This window comes from Marmota marmota, unplaced genomic scaffold (assembly GCF_001458135.2).
Source record: "Marmota marmota marmota unplaced genomic scaffold, marMar, whole genome shotgun sequence".
NCBI classification, from domain to species: domain Eukaryota; kingdom Metazoa; phylum Chordata; class Mammalia; order Rodentia; family Sciuridae; genus Marmota; species Marmota marmota.
Genome location: NW_026000068.1, coordinates 2,260,588 through 2,281,253, shown reverse-complemented (window position 1 = coordinate 2,281,253; position 20,666 = coordinate 2,260,588).

Sequence of the window (20,666 nt, the reverse complement as noted above, 5' to 3'; positions counted from 1 at the left end):
GGCAGGGATTGCTGGGTGGCATGGGGATTCTGCTTCCTGGGGCTCCACACTGTCTCCACAGGGCCATGGTGACTGCAGCCCCAGAGTAGTGGTGCGATCCCCTTTCCTGCGCCCTTCCCAAGAGCGCCGTTTCTTGCCTTTCCAGTGATGGCCTCCCCAGCTTCATGATCTTATTGTCAGAAGAAGTGAATCCTCAAAAGCCGAAAGATCTGCTGACTCTACTAGTGTATCTGCTATGAATCAAAATCCACCATATTCATTTTTCAAAGCAAAATAGTGTTTTTCATTGGTGCTATTTCTTATAGGTCTTTGGAGTGACCTTAAAAGTGTACCTACGCACCTAAGAGTTGTGCAGAGTACAATTCCTTCCTGTTATGTTTGCCAAAGTCCTGCAGAATAGGGGATGGTTTTATGTTAGTTACTCTGTTCTACGGTTAAAAACACCGGGCCAGACTTTTCCAACAGAGCCAACCTTGCCTAATTATGGAAGAAAGGAAGGCAGAAGGCAGGAGGGCAGCAGGGAGGTTTGGGTGAAGGTAAGATTCTCTTGAACATGAAAGAGCTGGATGGAGCACATCTCTTGTGGCCCTGGGGCAGTGACACAAGCCACACTTAGCCACTTAGCGTCTCAAGTCACCGATTCTCTTCCTCCACCTGAAGCTGGGCAGCGCGTGCCTAGAGGTTTTCAGCAGAGGAAGGGGGCACTTAGGAGCAGCGGATTTCCTGTGGTTTGTGTTTGTGTGTCTCCCCTCTGCAGCATCATCTCATATGGAAACTAAATGGAGAAAACCAACTAAATTAGAGCTAATCAGAGCTTCATCATGGCACCCAGCATGGCGGATAATATTCCAGTGCTCCATGCAATTAAATTCTTCAATTATTCTAAGTGTTATTATGCTAATTTAAAAGGCTAGGATTATTAGGAAAATGTATAAAGAATTATGCTCAGTTATAGCATTTTATTTATGTGATTTCACGTTAAATTATTTAAGGTATGGAAATTATAAGAGTTATCAGGATGTGACTTCAGCCCGTCCCAAAGGGACACTCAGCAAAGCTGAAGGGAAAATTTGTCCCATTTTATCCTCCCAGGGGGATAATCTTGCAGCTTGAAGGATGATCTGCCAGGCTCTCTGTTAGGGAACTCACCACGTATGCAGTGGGCTGTCCCTAAGCCCCTGGTCAGCTTGGGCACAGCACTTTGTCCCTGGAGGAGCCCATTTCTCTTTGTTGGGGGATCAGTGTCCTCTGCACTCACCCCTTTATTTAAAAGGAATCTCAGAAGGGGCCAGGGGCTTATGAAAGGGGACCCTAAGGCCCTGAGGCTTCTACACTGCACCCATAAGTCTGCCTGCCCCTGGGCTTAACAGGACCTGAGGGTGCTCTGACTGTCAGGGACTCTGCTGAGACCCACACCCATCTCTACCTCTGCTCGTTCCTCCTCCACCTCTTTCTTCTGCTCTGTTCTTAACTCGCCTGCTCCCACGCCCCTCTCCTTTCCCCTTCCCTATCTCCCATTCCCTTGATTTCCTATCTTTCCTTCACTTTCTTGCAGTTTTTTAGTCCTAGAATTACTTTTTCTTAAAAATTTTTATCTCTTATTCATACTTTCATTCAACAAAATATATTTGCCTTCAATATGTTGAATTTTGGAGGAGACACATGGACAGAGGCCACCCCTGCCTCTCTCGTTCTCCTGACCCCACCTGCGCCCACCTCTGTGGGTCTGCATGGCCTGCAGCTCCCCAGAAGCCTCACCTGGAACGTCCGACCGTAGAGCCAGAAGGGAAGCCTCACTCTTTCACCACGTACACCAGGACTTTGTCCCCTCTCCACCTGCACCTCTGCCACTGCTGCTACCTGTACCAGGGGCCCTCAGACCACAGAGGTGTCTGGACCCCCGCCTCGTATACCATGTCAGAGGTGTTGCTGCCTGACCAGGCAGGTCAGTCTGGGAAGGAGGCCAGCTGTAGCTGGAGGAAGTGTGGCTGCACCCTGGTCCTGCCTCAGAGGCCAGTCCTCCAGCAGCACCTAGGAAATGAACAGGGCCTCGCCTTCCGCATCCTGCCCTCCACAGCCCCACTTTGCAGCCCATGCAGGCCCCCTCTCTAGCAGGCCCCTGAGTATGTGGCTGGGCACCATGAGGGGCCCCACGAAGGCTCAGGATCAGAATGAACCACCCAGGGACCCGGTGCTTGAATCTGGACCCCAGTGCTGGGCTGTGCTTCGATGCCCCACCGGAGCTGCCCCAGCCCAAGCCTGAGCACAGAGGGGACGCTGAGGCAGAGACACTGCGGGCTCTGGATCCAGCTGGGACCCCCTCGATGTGTCCACCAGCCCCCCTTCCCTCCCTCTTGCTCATGCCTTGAGGCTTTTCCAGTCCCCCCTGGCTCCCTCCCACTTTGCTTGGCGTGAGTCGTTCCCGTGATAAAATCGTAGCACAGTTAATTCGTTCTGGCACCTGCTTCTGAGAAGACCTTGTCCTCGCCCTGCATGGGCTGACATGCAGCCCCTTCAAGAATTGTGCAAGTTTCCTTGGGCTCTGCTCTCTGTCTTCTGAGGCCCGGTCTTGAAGCACTAGGACCGAGATCACATATTGCAGGCATGATCCAACAGAGATGGGTGAAGACTAGACAGACAATTGTGGATTTCACACTTCAACCCTCCAAGCAGGAAGAACAGGTTCTCAGTGTCCGTAACACTTTGGGTGTTTGAACTCCAGGGGACATTTGGAATTGGAAACTGCCTCTGTAGATTGGCACTGGGTAAGTGAGCCACCTGTTACCACCGCTGCTGTGTTGTGGCCACATCATGACTAGAATGTTCCAAACCTTGACTTTCTTGATCCAGAAGCACCCGGAACCAGCATGATCCACGTGATGACAGGAGAGGGAGATGCAGAGATCACCTTAGAGTGTTCCAGGGCACAGCAGAGAAACATCCAAGCCTCTAATGCTTTGCATGACATAGTCAGTAACACAGGGCTTTGAGTCTCCTTTCAAGGAGAAGAAACCCTTGAGGACAGCACCAGGTGGCTCTGGACATCTGGCGGCTTCCACAGGAAGGAGAGCAGGCTGGAACTGCGATTCGGCAGATCAGGACTCCGGTTGAAGAAGTGCACGTGGGAGGGGGCTGGATCGTGGTTGCAGGTGTGAGCACCCCACAAATGCACATCTCCCTACAGTGCAGGGAGGAGGGGTGGCCTTGGCGGGTAGAGACGTCCTGCTCACTGGAGGTGCTCAGGTGCCACTCAGGGAAGGTGCTGAGTGGTCAGGTTGGATAGGGTGGTACCTAACTTCTTCCTAAATATAATCCCTTCATTCGGTGTTTTATAGGTTAATTCCAGTGAGATCGTTCATGGGGTCTCCTAGGCCAAGCTACTTCTCTCCAAGGTAATTCATTCAGCAAACCTGAGCACAAGCTTGGAAGCTAAATGTCCTCTTGAGGACCTGAGACATGAGACCCTAGCCCCAGCCTGTGTTGGAAGACAGACAACGTGAAAATATTCCATGCTCATTGACGTTTTAGCAGATGAAAATAATTTTACATTTTCAAATTAAATTAAATTTACTTTAAACTGACACATAAAACATATGTTAAATGAGGTTGCATGTGAATTTTCACTACATGTGTGCATTGTGTAATTTTAAACAAATCCACCTCCTCACTGACCATTTCTTTATGGCAAAAGCATTCAGAATCCTCTCTTGCAACTTTTTGAAGAAACAGCACATTATTGTTACCTGTAGTCACCTCCACAGCAGTGCTCCAGAGCTGCTTGCTCCTGACAGTGGCTGGTCCCCACCCAATCAGCCTCTCTCCTCCCTGCCCACCTCATCCTCCCCAGCCTCTGGAATCCACCCTTCTATTCCCAACTTCTTGGAGATCACAGTTTTTAGATTCTGCATGTGAGGGAGGTTATTTGGCATTTGTCCTTCTGTGCCTGGCTTGTTTACATAATGGTCTCCTGTCCCACCTATGTTGTGACTAATGACAGGATTTCTGTTTCATGGCTGAATGGTGGTCCATGTGTGATGGACCATATTTTCCCACTCATTCATTGGCTGAGGGACACTCAGCCTGCTCTGTCTCTTGGCTGATCTGAATACTGCTGCCCAGAACGTGAGAGTGCAGGCATCTCTCCAACAACTGGGGTCCTTCCTGAGGATGCAGACCCTGGAGGAGCTGGACCATGCCCTTATTCTGTTTTTGATTTTTGAGGAAGCTCTTACTGCTCTCCACCACATCTTACTAGGTTGCATTTCCACTGCCAATGTCCACAGCTCCTCTGTCTTCACCCCATCCCCTGCACCTGCTGTCTCTCACAGTTTTGGTAATAGGCTTTCTTACTGGGGTGGGGTGGCATCTCGCGGTCTGGATTTGCATTTCCCTAGTGACCTTGAGCATGTTTTCATACAACTGTCGGCCACTTGTACATCTTCTCTTCAGTCTATGTTTGGCCCATTGTCAACTTTTTAATCAGGCCACTTATTGGTGGTTGAGTTTTTTGAGCTCCCTGTGCCATCTATTTTGACCTCCCATCAGATTTGTAATTCACAAACGTTTCTTCCTTGTCTGAAGTCATCTCGTTGTTCCAGTGATTGCTTTCTTTGCTCTGCAGAAGCTTTCTAGTTTGATGTCATCTCAAGTGTTTATCTTTCGTCACATTTCATATGCTTTGGGAGTCTTGTATTAAAAAAAAAATCTGCTCATTCCAATCCCCAAAGTGGTTTTTCTGTGTTTGCTCCTGTGATTTCATAGTCTCGGGCTTTAGTGTCAGCCATTTAATCCATTTTTAGCTGATTTCTGTGACTGGGAAGATGTCGAGTTTTCTGCCTGTGCACATCCAGCTTTCCTGTGCCCAAGCCAGAATGTTCTGAGCGCTATAACTTTGTAGCATATTTTCACGTTGCATTTTGTTTTGTTTTGTCAACATTTTTGAATATTAGGAGCTTTTGTTGTTCTTTAATAAATTTTAGGATTGTGTTTTCTAAGTCTGTAAAGAATGCTGTTGCTATTTTGATAAATATTATAGGGAACACAGTGATAACCTTGGTTAGTGTGAGCATTTTAACCACAGTGTTTCTGCTACCCCATGGACAAAGGAGGTCTTTTCAGTTTATTGGTGTTCTCTTGTTTCTTTCCTCAATGTTTATAGTTTTCATCATGGAGATCTTTCATTTCTTTGGTTAAATTGATTGCTAGGTATTTTTTTAGTAGCTACTTTAAATGAGGTGTTTTTTTGATTTCTCTGTCAGTGGTGCATAGTAACACTGATTTTTGTATGTTGATTTTTGCATCCTACAACTCTACAAAACTCATTTATTAGTACTAATAGTTTTTGGTTGAGTCTTTGAAGTTACACAATCACACACACACACACATACATGCAATTTAAAGTGAGTCTGAAAAGAGTAGAAAATTGAATTCCTCCTTTTCAATTCGGAACCCTTCATGACTCTCCATTTCCTGATTGCTCTGCCCAGAGCTTGCAACGCTCTGCTGAGTAAAGAACGTGGCACCCTTGCCTTGCTCTCCAGCTCTGAGAGCAGTGCTCAGCCTTTCTGCTCTCAGTGCGATGCTGTCGCGGGTTTGTCTTATGTAGCCTTTATCACGTGGAGGGGCCTTCCCTTTAAACCCCATTACCTTCTCTGCATCTACGAAAAAGATCGTGTGGTTTTTGTCCTCCCCTGTTGATGTGATGCATGGTGCCTGTTGATTTGCATAAATCAAACCATCCTTGCATCCCTGAGATGAGTCCTATGTGATCATGGTGGATAATAGTTTGCACATGCTGTTGGGTTCAGTTTGCCAATGGTTTGTTGAGGACTTTTGCACCTTTGTCTATGGTGGGTACTGGCCTCTGATTTTATTTTCTGCTTTTGGTTTTAGGGTAAAACTGAATGTGTTTGCAATAATTGACTAATTGCCTCCTCTCATTTTTTTCTGAATGATCTAAATGTTTGATAGGACTCTGTTGGAGCCATCGGGTCCTGGGCTTTTCTTTGATGGGAGATGCTGTGTCAACGGCTCAGTGTGGTCACTGGCCATTGGTCTGCTTGGGTTTTCTATATTTTCACGGCATAGTCTTGGCAAAGTGCAGGTGTCTACGAATTTGTCTATTCCTTTGGGTGGAAGCTCCTCCTTTAGTTCCTAGTAGAAGTGTTCCATGGAGAGGTGATGCCTTCGTTCCGAGTTTACATTGAATGTGAGACATGCTGCAGGCCAGTGTCCAGACACCAGCTGAAATGGCAGAATTGTGGCCAGCGGGAGGCCTTGGCCACACCTTGCTTGCCTGACCCCAGCTCTGCATGGTCATTCTGAGTGCTCTCACCTCCCAGAGGGTCAGGGGCCATTTATATCCATGCTTAGCAGAGTTTTATTACTTTGCTTTTAAAGGAACTGGTTTACTTTTCTGTTGTTTTTTTTAAGGCATTGAACAAAAGATACTCTGAGAATTTTGCTATTTGGGCTCCAAAGGCCTTAACATGGTCTAGTGCTTTACCACGAAGCCCGGCCCCTGCTGGATTCGAGGTCTGTGTGAGCTGGTCTTGTTATAGCCCCTCATGGACATGTGACCGTGAAAGTTCGCCCAGAAGGTTATAAATCTGACCCTTGGTTGCAGCCTCAGCAGAAAGCTGAGGCACAGATCGGCTTGAGAGATGATTTATTCTCCCCACGAGGAGGCGGCTCCGAACAGCCCCAACTGTGTCAACAGTGAGAGCCGAGGAGCCTGCGGCACGGGCGCATGGAGAAGCCGTCTCCGCTGACGAGTGCATCCTGAGGAAATCCGCAGGTCCCACGGGGGAGAAAGCTGGAGATCCTGCTCGCTCTGAAGATCAGTGTGCCGTGCACTTCCTAAGTGCACTTGACTTAAATAACTTCAGGGGAAGCCACCGGGAGGTCCAGGCAGGACTCAGGGTGCCCAGTTAGTGTGCATTTCAGGTACACAAGGAGAGCCGGCTTAGTGTAAGTATCTCCTAGACATTGCATGGGACACACTCATACTAAAAATCATTCATTGTTTATGGGATTTCAAATTTAATGGGGAGCCCTACACTTGGAGTCTGTCTGACACACTTATTTCCACTCTTGACCGTGACCCATGTCAACCGAGGGACAGTCCTGTGTTATATCCCAGGCACAGGGTTTAGAGTATCTTACAAAATGTGAGAATGTGACACACTCCAAGGAATGCACCTGTGGGTTTGTGTTAGAGTCTGTAAACAAGTCTGGATGGCGCCTGGCAAAATACCAGAGGGAGTGGTTTGTGAAGTAACGCCAGCGAGCCATTAAGTGTGGAGATTCCTGATTGGTTGACTGCTGTATCTAGTTTATGTTAATTAGATAAGCTGTGTGGAATGTAGATATACCCCTCCTGTCCTACAATAAATGGCTCCCACTCCTGCTGTATCAATGTACACAAGTTGCTCGTCACCCCCCGGGTATTTTGCTGCAGCCAGACTGCGGCAGGTTTGGGTGGGTGGTTTGGCTTGCCAGGACGGCTCTAGCAAAAAGCCACACACCAGAGTCTTAAAGGCAGCGCAGATGGCTTCACAGTGCTGGAGGCTGGAAGTCTGGGCAGGGTGGGTTCCTTCTGAGGCTGGGGTGAGAATCTGGTCCTGGCTTCTCTCTGAGCTCTGTGGTTGGCTGGCTCCTGTGGTGACCCGTGGCTCTCAGAAGTGTCACCTCACCTCAGCTCTCATCCTCACGTGGCTACTTAGCTGTGGCATCGGGCACACTCAGGGGGAGGAGGAACAGCACAGGGCACTAAATCACATCAGCCGCCCGAGTGTGCTCCTCCCAGACCCGGCAGGACCCCGACTTTGCTCAGGCTGAACTGTTGCTAAACAATCCTTAGAAACAAAGGCTCCTCAGCAAGGGGTGTTGCCTCCCGTCCAGGGGTATTTGAATTGTCCACTTTCCAGAGATCTCTTGTCCTCTTGGTTAACAGAAAAGCTGTGGAGGAGAGGAGTGGCCATCCTGCCCTGGGCCAGACAGCCAGGCCGCCAGCGTGCACCGGCCGTCCACACAGGACGTCGCCCCAAGCCTGCCCCCACTTGAGGCCACTGTGCGCACCCACATCAGGTGAGGCTGGGAAGGAACAGATAAGCAGCGTGGACACAAGCCTGCCATGCCTGATGGACAGCTCAGGCCTTCGTGTGACAGAGACGACATATTTGAAAATTGTGTGTCTTGGTGCCGCGTGGCCAAGGAAAAGGTTGGCGGATAGGGAGGAAGTCTCTGAGCAGCTCCTGCATCCAGTCCCACTCTCCAAAAGCAAACTGGAAGCTCAGTCAGGGCATGAATCCGGCTGACCAAGCTGAGAGAAGACCAGTCTCTTATAGACAGAAGTGAGCCCCATCCCTGACCATCACAGCAGACAGAAGCCAGATCCCCACAGTCCCCAGCATCCCATCCCCGGGAAACCCTGAGTGTCTTCTTTTTGCCCTACCCGGGCACCAGGTGGTCCTCCACCCTGGGATGGGGTGACACACCCAAGGGACACAGAGCTGTGACTGTGGGAAACATTTGCCTAGTTCTCACCCTCAAAATGTGAGCATGAAAAAGAGACTTTGGTCTTGAAGAAGTTGATTTGCTCTGTTTGAATCGAGCAGGTGAGTCGGTGTCTGGGGGGCATGTGCAGGTGGGCAGCCCTCCCTGTCAGCCCAGCCGCCTGTGCTCACCCCCCTCTGCAGCCAGAGCCGACCCTCCACGGTCCCAAGGCCTGGGGCCCGCTCTTGTCTCGGCTCTGAGCAGTGGGGCTGAGTCCCAGGCAGTGCTCCGTCTCTGGCTAAGGCGGCACAGTGTCCCCCTCCAGGGTCTTCCCGACAAAGCGCTGTGCCCTGCGATAGCTCATGGGTCAGGGCTCATGAGATGTAGGTCCTGAGATCGGCCCTGGGGCCAGGAGGGTCCCAGGCCTATGGCACTCTTGGCCTTGACCCCAGCTCTGGCCCTGAGCTGGCCTCTGAGGTTGTGCTGGGGACAGGCCAACAAATCACGCCTCCTGAGGAGAAGCTCCCAGGCAGAGATGAAAGGTGCCCCAGGAAGTCCAGGCCAGCAGGGAGTGGGAGGTGAGTGCGAAGGGCAGCGTCCATCCAGATGTGCCAACCCAGGACGCCACAGAGAGCAGCCAGAGATGGGGAGATGGGCACGTGGTCCCACTGAGAGTCCAGTGATATCCCTAAGGAACTGTCCCTATCCCAATCCCGGTGCTGTGCACGAGACCTCCTGTGGAAGCAGGGTCATCACAGATATAATGAAAAGAAAGCCACATTGGGGGAGGGTGGTCCCCAATCCCATGACGGAGGTCCTCCTAAGAAGATCAGGACTGAGAGCGAACGCTGCATGAAGACCTGAGCAGAGAACAGGGTAATGCCACCACAAGCCAGGGACTGAGGATGACCCCACCAAGGAAGAGTCCAGGGAGCCTCTGCCCTGGAACCTCTGGAGGGAGCACAGCCCTGGAGACTGTACACTCCGTGCTCCAGAACTGCCAGCCAACCTATGGGTGCTGCTCCAGTAGCCTCAGGACACACACACCCATAGAGGCCTGTCCATCATGGGTCCAGGGTCCTTCTCGGGGTCTCCTCTGGGCAGTGCAGCCTGCCCTAGGCACAGAAAGCTGGCCAGAGGAAGCCCCAGGCAGCCCTGATGGTGAAGTTGCTGGGGAAGGCCCAGGGGGTCCAGACTGGCCCCATGGAAGCCTGGTTCCGCCTGGACACTGACCACAGGGCTGAAGACAGTTGGAGGTGGACCTCTGCACTGGGTGTGCTCCCTGAGGAAGCCTCCTTGTCCTGCCTGCCACGTCCTGACCCTGCCCCAGGTGAAACTCAACTAGATCAGCTGTTCATCCGTCAGTCAATGAACCCACCTGGGCGCCTGCATGTTGCCCCTGTGTCAGGCACCCAGCGGGAGCTGCCAATCTAGGGGAGCCCTTGCCCTTGAGGAACCCAGAACCTGCAGGAAAGGCAGGGCGGGGATTTCCCCCAAGGACAAACACCCTCACAGGACCCAAGGAAGCCCCTAAGGTGAGTCAGACCTTAAGCCACGACCTGCCTCTCACAGGAGGAGGGAGAAACTCACCTGCAGGCACTCATTCCAAAACTGACCAGACCACTCTGTCGAGCCGGCTTGTCTGCCTCGGACCTCCTGAGGGCATCCCGGGAGGACTCCCTGGGTTCAGCTGCCTTCCTCAGCGCCCATCCCTGGGGGCTGGCCACCTTGCTTGTGCCCCTTCTCATGGAGAACGGGCAGCCAGAGCCTGCCCTCGGGTCTGCAGCTCCCTCTTGCTGCAGGGGTGCCTGACCTCCAGGCTTCCCTGCCTCCCTGCCCCGTGTCCAAGAGCCTCGTGGGGGTGGGGGGGGTCCCTTATTAGACAAGTTCTAAAACTCTTGGTGCTTTTCAGGCCGGGAGACACCCCAGCACCCTGGCAGTATCCTGGCCTCACCTCGCTGCCCTTGGTGTGGAGGGGGCACGGCTACGAGATGGACTCCCCAAAATGAGGCCTCATTCCCCAAGCCATACATCTCCAGCAAAGGGGCTGCTCCTCAGACGCAAATGCTTCCCTCCAGGGTCCCCAGGGGTCCTCTATCTGACAGGAGTGCACTGCAGGGGAGCTCCAGCCATCTGCCCTGGGGTCCCCGCAGTGCAGCCTTGCCCTGGCCCCTACAGGCAGGCGTAAGTGAGAGCCCCAGGGATTCTTTTGAGAGGCCCCAGTATTTGTGCACATGTTGAGACAATTCTTCCAAACCCAGGCCACTGGGCTGTGTTCAGGCATGATGGTGGGGGCATCTGGGCAAGGTGGCACCACAGTGTCCTGTGGAGAGGGAAAAGGGATTTATGGCTTTGGGGAAATGGTCTTTTTCATTCTCAATGCCTGGGCTTCCAGGGACAATAAGATGGGTAATGATGTTTATATCAGAATTACTGAGCAGGCTCAGTAAGAGTATCGTCCGGGTGTGAATGAACAGGCGGTGATGTGGTATGAATGTCAGCTCTTAGCACGCTGTGATTATTATTTCAGCTTCTTCCTTTCCCATTGTCATCTTGAATTTCATGAGCACTAGCCCACAGGAGGCCTGCAGCCTGTCCACCATGTACAACCCTCCTCTCCTGTATTGTGACCTGGATGAAATGGTCACCATAATGGATTAGATCTGGAGTGTCCCCCAGAAGCTCATGCATTGAAACATGGATTCAGGGGAGAAAGTTCTTAGGCAGTGACTGGATCGTGGGGGCTCTGACCTCATCAGTGAATGATCCATCAATGGCTGATGGCCTCCTGGAGGTGGGACCTGGCTGGGGGAAGGAGGTGACTGGAGGTGTGCTGCGGAAGGGTTTGCCTTTCTCCATCCTCCCTTCCTCTCCCTCTCCCTCTCTCTCTTTTTCCCTCTCTCCCTCTCTCCCTCCTTCCTGCCTGCCATGAGCAGAGCAGCCTTCCTCGGCCACACCTTCCGCCATGACGTCTCGCCTTGGAGCTGGCCAGCCGTGGACTGAGCCTCTGACACCATGAGCCAAAATGATCCCCTCATCCTCTAAGTTGCTCTTCTCAGGTGTTCTCGTCACAGCGATGGTCAGCTGACAGCACCGTCACCAAACCCCGTGCAGGTCAGAGAAGGACCAGTACCAGTCTGGCTGTCCAGGACTGAATGCACCCCAGGTACACACAATCCCCTCTTCCCTGGGCCTCTGCGGAGCTTTGTGTTCTGAGGGACGTCAAGGTTGAGCCGTGCCCAGCTGGGCAGAGTAGGCAAGGCTTCACCAGAAGGAACTGACTGGACCACACATCCCCTCCACACGAGTAACGGTAAGTGGCCACTGGCTACAAAAATCAAATAAACCATGTCCTTGCAAGAACAGAAACTGAAGAGGGGGGACTGTCCTGCAAGGACAGCTAGAGACTGGGCAGGGCCAGTGCAGAGCCAAAGGCACTGACACTGGGCAGCGTGGGCTCGGCTGCTGGTAGTGCACTCCGTGAGGGCTTATCCGTGTTAACATAAACCCTCATTAGAGGGGATTAGGAGGGAGACAGTGACAAACAGGACGGACACTAACCCTCTGAGGACCCCAGGATGGCGCCTCGCACTAATTATCCTTTTAAATGACTCAATGCTGAGACGCATGTCAGCGTGTGTGCACGGGCCATGGGGGATTGTGTCAAGCAGAAGAGGCCTGTGTTGTGCAACAGTTCTGTGTTCTGTGCCCCCTGACACACGTGCACACTCCCACAGTCACACACAGCACACAGCCTGGCGTGCAGAGGTCCGGGCACACTGCCTGAGCAAGGGTGCGGGGAAAGTGTCCTCCCCGCCTCTGGTCACCAGGTCCTGAGGACGAGGCCCCTGCACATGCACATGTCCACAGGTGCCCTGCCATCTACTGCAGGCGCTCCCTGCCTCCAAGGTATCGGGGACAACCTTGGGCCCAGTGAGCCTGGGATCTGGCTCGTTTGTGGGGGACAGGCGTTCCGAAAAGCACCAGACTTCCTGCCTTCTAAAACCCCATTTGTGTAGACCGAGAGGGGCAATGTCGCGGGACCCACCTTGCACACTAACGGGTTTGAGGAAGCCTCTCCATCTGATTCTCGCCAGGCTGAGCACCCCTGCAGCCTGCTTGGGCACAGGAGATAGACTTCCTCCTCCCAAGTCCTGGGCCCCTCTGCCTTGCTGGAAGCAGCCCCTTGGCTGTCTGCAGAGCGTGGGCACCATCCTGAAGTCTTCAGGGAGCAGGGAGCGGGACTTTGAGCTCTTCAGTGTCCCCTCCAGAGGCTCCTCTGAGGAGGGAGTTGGAGTGTTCTCTTAAATGCTGCTGCTTATGTGTGCGGCCAACGCAGCCCAAGGCTGTGCCCCATGAGAGGGTCCACAATGCTCTGGAAACACAGGGAAGGCAGGCTCCACGGGCCAAGCGCCTTGAAGGCCAGAGGCTGCGGGACTTCCTCACTCCTGCCTGGAAGCTTCAAGTTAGTATGAACTTGGCCCCAGAATATCGCATCTGGAGAACTGCAGGTGGTGAGGCCCAAGGATGGACATATATGTATATATGTGGCAGATGCCACATCTCTGTCCTCACAAGACATGGTCAGCCAGGTGTGGACATGAGAGGCAGACTGGAAGAAGCCCAAGAAAGCAAGGTCATTGCGCATGTGGGCACAATGCTATCCCCTGGGAGTTCTCTCTAGTTCTCTCTAGGGCCACCAAGGACTCCATCGGGGCAGCAAGTTAGGCAGCCCTGGATCCAGAGCAGGTGACTCTGTCCTTGCAGGCCCTGCCCTGAGCTACAGTCCTTAGCAGGTGTTGGTGGCAGGTACTGATGTCCACAGAGCTGCTCATGCAGTAGTCATGCTCTTTGGGGACAATTCTGAGGCAAATGATACCGACTGTTCACACAGCCTATAGGGGTGGTGACACACAGGTACTGTACGCTGTCCAAATGCTCGTCACCACTTGTGTTGTTCAAGGTGCACCCAGGCATGGATGTGAGATGCCGATTGCTGGGCATGGCCTTTGAAGTGATGAGCCCTCGATCCTTAGAGCTCATCATGGAAGCCTTGAAAGGAGGTGGGCCCACATGCAGGGTGGGTCACAGACCAGAGCAGCTGCTCAGCCTGGGCCATCAGAAGACCCCAGGAAGCCCTCCGGAATCAGTGCAGTGTCCTCTTTATCTTGCCTAAGAGGGAGTGAGGCTCAGCGTGACACTCTGGAGGGCCAGACACCGTGCAGCAGAGAAGTGGGGGTGCTGGCACTAGTCGCGTGTGGTCCCAGCAGTGCGCTCCTCCGCCTGAGCTGGCTCCTGCTCCCTGGTGCAGCAGTGGCCCAGCTTCGTTACTGATCTAACCCCAGAGATGCGGTTCACATCCAGTCACCTGCAGAATATTGACAGAATAGAGGCGACCGTCAGTCAAGAGGCAGAGCTATCAATAAGCCTATTAAAATTCACAAAGGAAAACAAACCAGTACTCCCTTAGGCTCCCTTTGCTGGGGACAGGTCATCTCTGGAGGTTAGTACACGTCAAGGCTCCTGTGACTCTAACGACCAGCACGGCTGAGCAAGCCCTGGTTCAGTCTGTAGTTCCTAAGTTCGATGATTTCACGCTCAGCCTCACCCTGGTCCTGCGGGTGAGGACGACTCCTCAGGTCTTCACATAGCAAGACCATGATGTGCAGGAAGCAGCCCGAGACTGCTCAGATTTTCCAATGTAGACAAACACATGGATAAACTCACTCCAGTAATGCTGTAATGCGGAGTCATTTATTTTCAGGAGATAATTGATGTAGTCATGCACAAACACATTTGCTACCCTGTTGAGTGTAGCTGGGTCCTAAGAAGACATTTACATTTTTTAGATACATTTAACTGCATCTTAGGTGCTGAGCTGTATTCCTTAGTGATATTTGCAAATTTGGGTATTCACGAAGGTCTTTGAAAATATGTCCACAATGCATATAAAGAATGTGCTACATCTTAGCACAGGAAAGAAGACCATGGAGAGAGAGCCTACGGAAAGGGGGAAGATCTTTGCCACCTGCTCCTCAGACAGGGAATCAATATATATCCAAATAATATATAATCAGAATATAAAAAGGACTCAAAAAAACTTAACACCAAAAATCAAATAACTCAATGAAATGGGCAAAAAAACTAAACAGCCATCTCTCAAAAGTACAAATACAAATATATGAAAAAATGTCTGGTGTCTCTAGCAATTAGGGAAAAGCAAATCAAAACTACATTGAAATTTCATTTCACTCCATAAAGACAGCAATTATCAAACATTCAAATAATAATAAATTTGGTGAAAATGTAAAGAAAACACTACACTCACACACTGTTGGTGGGACTGCAAATTAGTGCAACCACTCTGGAAAGCAGTATGGAGATCCCTCAAAAAATAGGAATCGAACCACCATAGAACCCAGCTATCCCACTCCTCAGTACATGTACAAAAGACTAAAATCAGCATACTACAGGGATGCGGCCACATCAATGTTACAGCAGCACAATTCACAATAGCAAAGTTATGAAACCAAACTGGGTGCCCTTCAACAGAAGAATGGATAAAGAATAACTGTGATATATATACACGATAGAGTATCATTCAGCCATGAAGAATGATGAAATCATGGCAATTGCTAGTAGTTGGTGGAGATGGAGAATATCATGCAAAGTGAGACTGTCCTGACCCAGAAAGTCAAAGAGAGAACATTTTCTCTCATATGCAAAAGGTACAGCAAAATAAGGGGGGGGGGATTGAGAAGGGAGTGAAAGTCCCATGAAAAGAAAGAGAGGTCAGTGGAGTGGAGGAGAGGGACAGAGGGAGGGAGGGTGATGGGGGAGGGAGAGGTGGGAGCTCTGTCCTAGGCACGCACATGAGCATGCCACAGTGGAAGTCACTGTATGGGTTTCTATAAAGCACTGAGCTAAACGAACAACAAACAGAAGGCAGACCAGTGAAGCAGGGGAAAGGAACAGGACTGTGTGGAGAAAAGGAAAGGAGAAGAACTCAGGACTGAATTAGAGCAATCATAGTCCACGTTTGTGTAATTAGGCCAAAAGGAACCCCCAAATTTATGTCTAACTATAATTCACTAATAAAAACATTTTAAAAAAAATTATATGCTTGCATCCGAAAGCTATTGTCTCAGGACAAAAGCAAAAACTGCTCGAATTGAAAACGAAGACGAGGCGTTAACATGGATCAGAAAGGAAGACCAGCAACCACCCAGCAGAGCAGGGTGTGTGGATGTCATTAACGGGGTGCTTGTATGGGGCGAGTCTGGCGTAGCCCGGCTCAGGAGACCGACCAGTCAGCAAACTCTGGGGACTTGGGCTTCCCACGGAAGGCTGGAAGACAGAGCAGGGCCGTGCACGCCTCAGATGGCCGCTGCCTTCCTTCCCCGCCAGGGTGACCACAAGAGGTTGTGAACAGTGTGCAATGTCAGGTGAGAGCTGTACAGAGCCAACGTGGACCAGGGAGCAGATGTCACCCCAAGGACAACCAGAGCGAGCAGCAAGCAGCATGAGATGATGGAAGTGCACGTAGCGATGGCGAGACTTTGCGTAAAAAGAAAGCCGCGGAGAAGCGCAGGCCTCTGGAATGCTGCAGACCATGGAGCGTCCAGCGATGGGCAGAGAGGTTGGCCTTCCACCCGAGAACTTGGCTGCTGCCCTCGGGCCAGACAGGGAGTCCTCACCACATCCCAGCCACACGGACCGACCCACTCAGCAATGCGATGACACCCCCCAACACACTCAGCGTGTGTTCCACACATGTAAACTATCAACTGCAAGTGTGAGTGGCTTTGAGCATCATCCTATTGGATACACTTTTGCCCTGGGAACTGGAAAACCTTCCTTTAGGGGATCAAAGGCTACTCGTGTCGTTTTGCAGGCTCTCCATCAGGTTTCCCTTAGAAATGAATGCTGCTAATGATTTCATTTATATGCGTTAGTATTTGGGGGGAAAATACCTTTGCTGAATCTGCCTTGAAATCCAGAATGCTATCAGGAAGCACCATGACAAGTTATAGCATCATGGCATTTTCCTGATTTATGTCTATTTTCTCATTGTAATGTCGTTATTATATGACAAAAATCATGGCCTTGGGAAAAGCAGACTTCTCCGGTTGAGTTCTGTTGTTTCTCTTAGTCTCAGCGACACCAATTGGTGTTCTGATGCCTGCATCATGAAGCCTCCCACACTTGGATGGTTCCTTCTTTGTGAGGTTTGTTTATTTCATGCCAAGATAATATAGTCTAGAACCAGGTGGATGGCATTTCTGACCTGTTTCTGCTGCTGTCTCCCCTCCTCCTCTCAGCACAGCAATGAGCATAAGCAGTGTGTAGGCTCCTGGTGCCTTGGCTGATGGCAACACCCACACACCACCCTTGGCCCACCATGTCATGCCCCCGAAGGCATTGTGGGTTAACGGTGATTTAATCTCCTCATGCATGCATAATGTCACTAGCTTTGCATAAATAATAATAAATAATTGGTGTGTATAAATAATTTATCATTATTTTTGCAGTAGAAGTAGAATTCTTAGACATATTTTAAACAAAGGGAACTGCAAACATGATCTCAATCAGAAAAGGGGTTAAGTCTTTTTTCAAATACAACTTTCAAAGCTCATATGCATTCATTGTATATCTGTGATTTCTTCCAACAGAGTTTACCATGTCACCCAAGTCTGAAAAGCCTGGCACAATACCTTAATCTGAGTCACAAAACAAAAAGGAAATAAGTTCAATATTAGAGACTTCTTTTCAAAATAAACTGAGCAATATCTCTTATGAAGAAAATCATTTTCCGGAGCTGGGCTGCAGCTCAGTGGAGCACTTGCCTGGCATGTGCAAAGTCCTTGGTTCCATGCCTAACACTGAAAAAGAGATAAATAAGAAGAAGATGATTCTTTTTTTTTTTTTCGGATAGTGAATCATGTCGAAACCTTCACAATTATACGCATTATTATGTGACGATTCTGTCTTTATTTAGTTCAGGAGGTATTTCAGATTGAGTTTGGTATTTAAATTTAAGTCTATGCAGAACTACTGAGAAAAATCATCCCAATTGGAATCCATGAGTTGTCGACTTAGGGAGGGAGAGAAGGAGACAGCACTGAATGGGTGCACAGCACAGGCAGGAGCCCCCACTCCGGAGCTCCTCAGTTCCCGCTCCCTCCTGGGGTGGACCCAGGAGGTATTGCTGGACCACAGGGTGCACCCACAGCAGCCGGCAGCAGACACCAGCTCACCCCAGCTGCAGAGGCCCAGGCAGGCGAAGGGTGATTTTGTCCATAAACTCTGTGTTTTCATATCTCAGGTTTTACTTACATCTCTGTCTTCTCCAATAACATTTTTAATTTTTAATTCTCACATAATTCAATCAGTTTCAGCAAAATGAGTTTCTGTGAAATAATTGGGAAGCATGAGAGCTCCCCAGAGATAAAAAATTTGCAGAGATCCAAGTCCTCGTCCCTCCTGGTGGTTCCCTCAGTTCAAGCTGCTTTCTGGGCCTCACACGTCCTCTCTGCCAGTCCACCCAAATTTGCAACAAAGAACAGTATGCTTTGCTGTGGCTCTTTACAACCTCTTGGTCACAGCCCCAAACTGTTATGCCTGCATTTGATTAATAAACACCTTTTGGCCTAGATGGACTTAGACAATCCTGACCATGACCTTGAGGAGCCTGTAGGTTTGGGAGGAGGGATTTTGAGTCCAATGCCTCTCTCCTCTCAGTTTTGTGGATACTGCTCACCTGGCAGAATCTTCAGGACACTGAACACATGGGGCATGTCAGGTGCTGAGGCTTCCTCACCAGCCCAGTCCCCTGGATCCCGCCTTTGGCTACCCTCAGTTGTACCCCACCTCCTGGTTGCACCCCACTCCACTATGGTTTTCTCAGATCCCCCTGCTCACCCCAATCCTGTGCCTCTTCCCTCCCATCTCTTCCCCTGTCTGAATCTCAGGCTCTTCCTTGTCAGCTGGACCCTTTCTGGACCATTATTTGCATTTCTGAATCTTTTATCAGCCTGCTCAGATAAAAAATTTGCCTCTACATATTAAAAAAAAACCCAAAAAACTTGGAAACAAAAAACTTGGAGACCCACAGCCAGCCTCTCTCCTCCTGCAGAGGGTGGTGGGTGTGGCCCACTGGCAGGTGGCTCAGTGGTCCGTGCAGAGACAGGTGATGGTGGGGTCACAGGCAGCAGAGACCCAGGGCAGGGGTGGTGTGCCACAGGAGGGAGCTGAGCATTTGGGGAGTGGGTGGGAGAGGCAGAACTCACAGCTGGGGACACAGGGTTGGCCACCGAGGGCTGAGAGCAGAGCCCAACTGTCTGGAGGAGCAGGAAGAGGGGTCCTGAGCACGGCTCTGCAGACGTCCTGGGTGCTATTCTGCAGCTTGGCCTTGTCTTCCTGTCACACCTGCACCAAGCCTGTCACCTCCTAGAGACATGCCATGTTTTGGGGTGATTTTAAGCAGGACTTTGAATTCCTGGGCTTAGAAAGGCCTCTCCATGTAAGACTGGTTCTGGAACGCTGATGGCAAGCTCTGGAGGTCCATGAGAATCTACAGTCGGTGGTGGACACAGGAAGACTCAGCGCGCCATTCTGACCCTCCTCTAGACCCAGGACAGAAACGGAGACAGAGTGAACCCCAGGAGGACCACAGGAGGCCAGAAGCACTGATGACGAGGGAAAGACAAAGCTGATAAGAAACAGCAAAGCCCCTCGCGTGACCACGCCAGGGGTCAAGTGAGAAGGATCCCTGTAAGGTGCGCGTCTTAGCCGCTTTCCACCCCAAACAGCACCTGCGCTGGCCACGTTTGAAGAACGGTGTATCTGGGCTCACAGTCTGGGGTTTCCAGTCCATGGTCAGTTGGCTTTGCTGCTCTGGGCCCAGGGGGAGGCAGCACACAGGAGGAGCTCACAGCAGAGCGAGCCGCCCACCTCATGACAGCCAGAAGCAGAACAGAGAGCAAGAGCTGGGCACCGCATCCTGGGGACCTACAGCCCTCCGCCAGCCCACCTCCTAGAGGTCCCACCCCCTCCCTGCAGCGCCACACCTCCTAGAGGTCCCACCTCCTCCCTGCAGCGCCACACCTCCTAAGGTCCCACCTCCTCCCTGCAGCGCCACCCTGCAGATCAAGCCCTTATCACAAGGGCCTTTGAGGAACATTCAGGATGCAACTGTGGAGTATGAGCCTAGTTTTCCTCCACGCTGTGCATTGGGGGGTCAATGTGTGCCCCTGTTGAGGTCCTCAAACCTGAAGGTGACCTTGCTTGGAGATAGGGATTTTTGTGTTTGTCGACAGGTTAAGATGGGGTCGTGGTGAATCAGGTGACCTTCATGCAGTGACTGGCACCCCTGTCATGTGAGGGAGTTGGGACACAGATGCAGCCAGGAGAACACCAGGTGAGGCCAGAAACATCCGAGCCATGCGGGGAGGCAGAGGCTGGGGTGGCTTGGCCACAAGCTGAGACCTGTCGGCCGTACTGGAAGCTGCAGGCAGGCATAGGGCGGATGCTGCCCTGGAGCCCTCGGAGGGCACGGCCTGCCAAGCCCTGATCTCAGAGGTGTGCTGGCCAGAGCTGAGGGATGATCAAGTTCTGTTGCCTCACTCGCTGGATGGCAACCTCTAATGGCAGCCCATGAAACTAATGTGGCATGTCATTTTTTTTTTTTTTAATAACAAAGGTGCACAGTTCTCCTTGAACTGCTATGAAACAGACCCCCTTCCTCCCTTTGAGCTTCAATGTTAGCGTACAGCCCCAGAGCTGTGGTCTCATCCACCTGCACCAGGGTTTAGATAGCCCACCATTTTGCTAAGGTGCCTTGATTTTTTTCTTGTAAGGGAAGACTCTGTTCACTGATCAGATGTGGGCCAGGGTGCATTTTTACCAATTCCTAGATTGAGATGCTGGTTGCAACCAACACCATCTATTTCCTTTATTAGGCTTAGTTGCCCCGAGGAGAGAAATACATTGGATAAAACTTCAGGAAAGGGTGTTTCACTGGAAGCATGAAACAACCAGATTAAACTTCTCATCAAAGTCGAATTTTCCTGTAATGGCTCTCTGAGAAGGGACAGACTGATGGCTGTGCAGGAAGACGGGGCCACGCCACAGTAACTGCTTTTCAATAAGGCAGGGAACCCAAGCCAGGC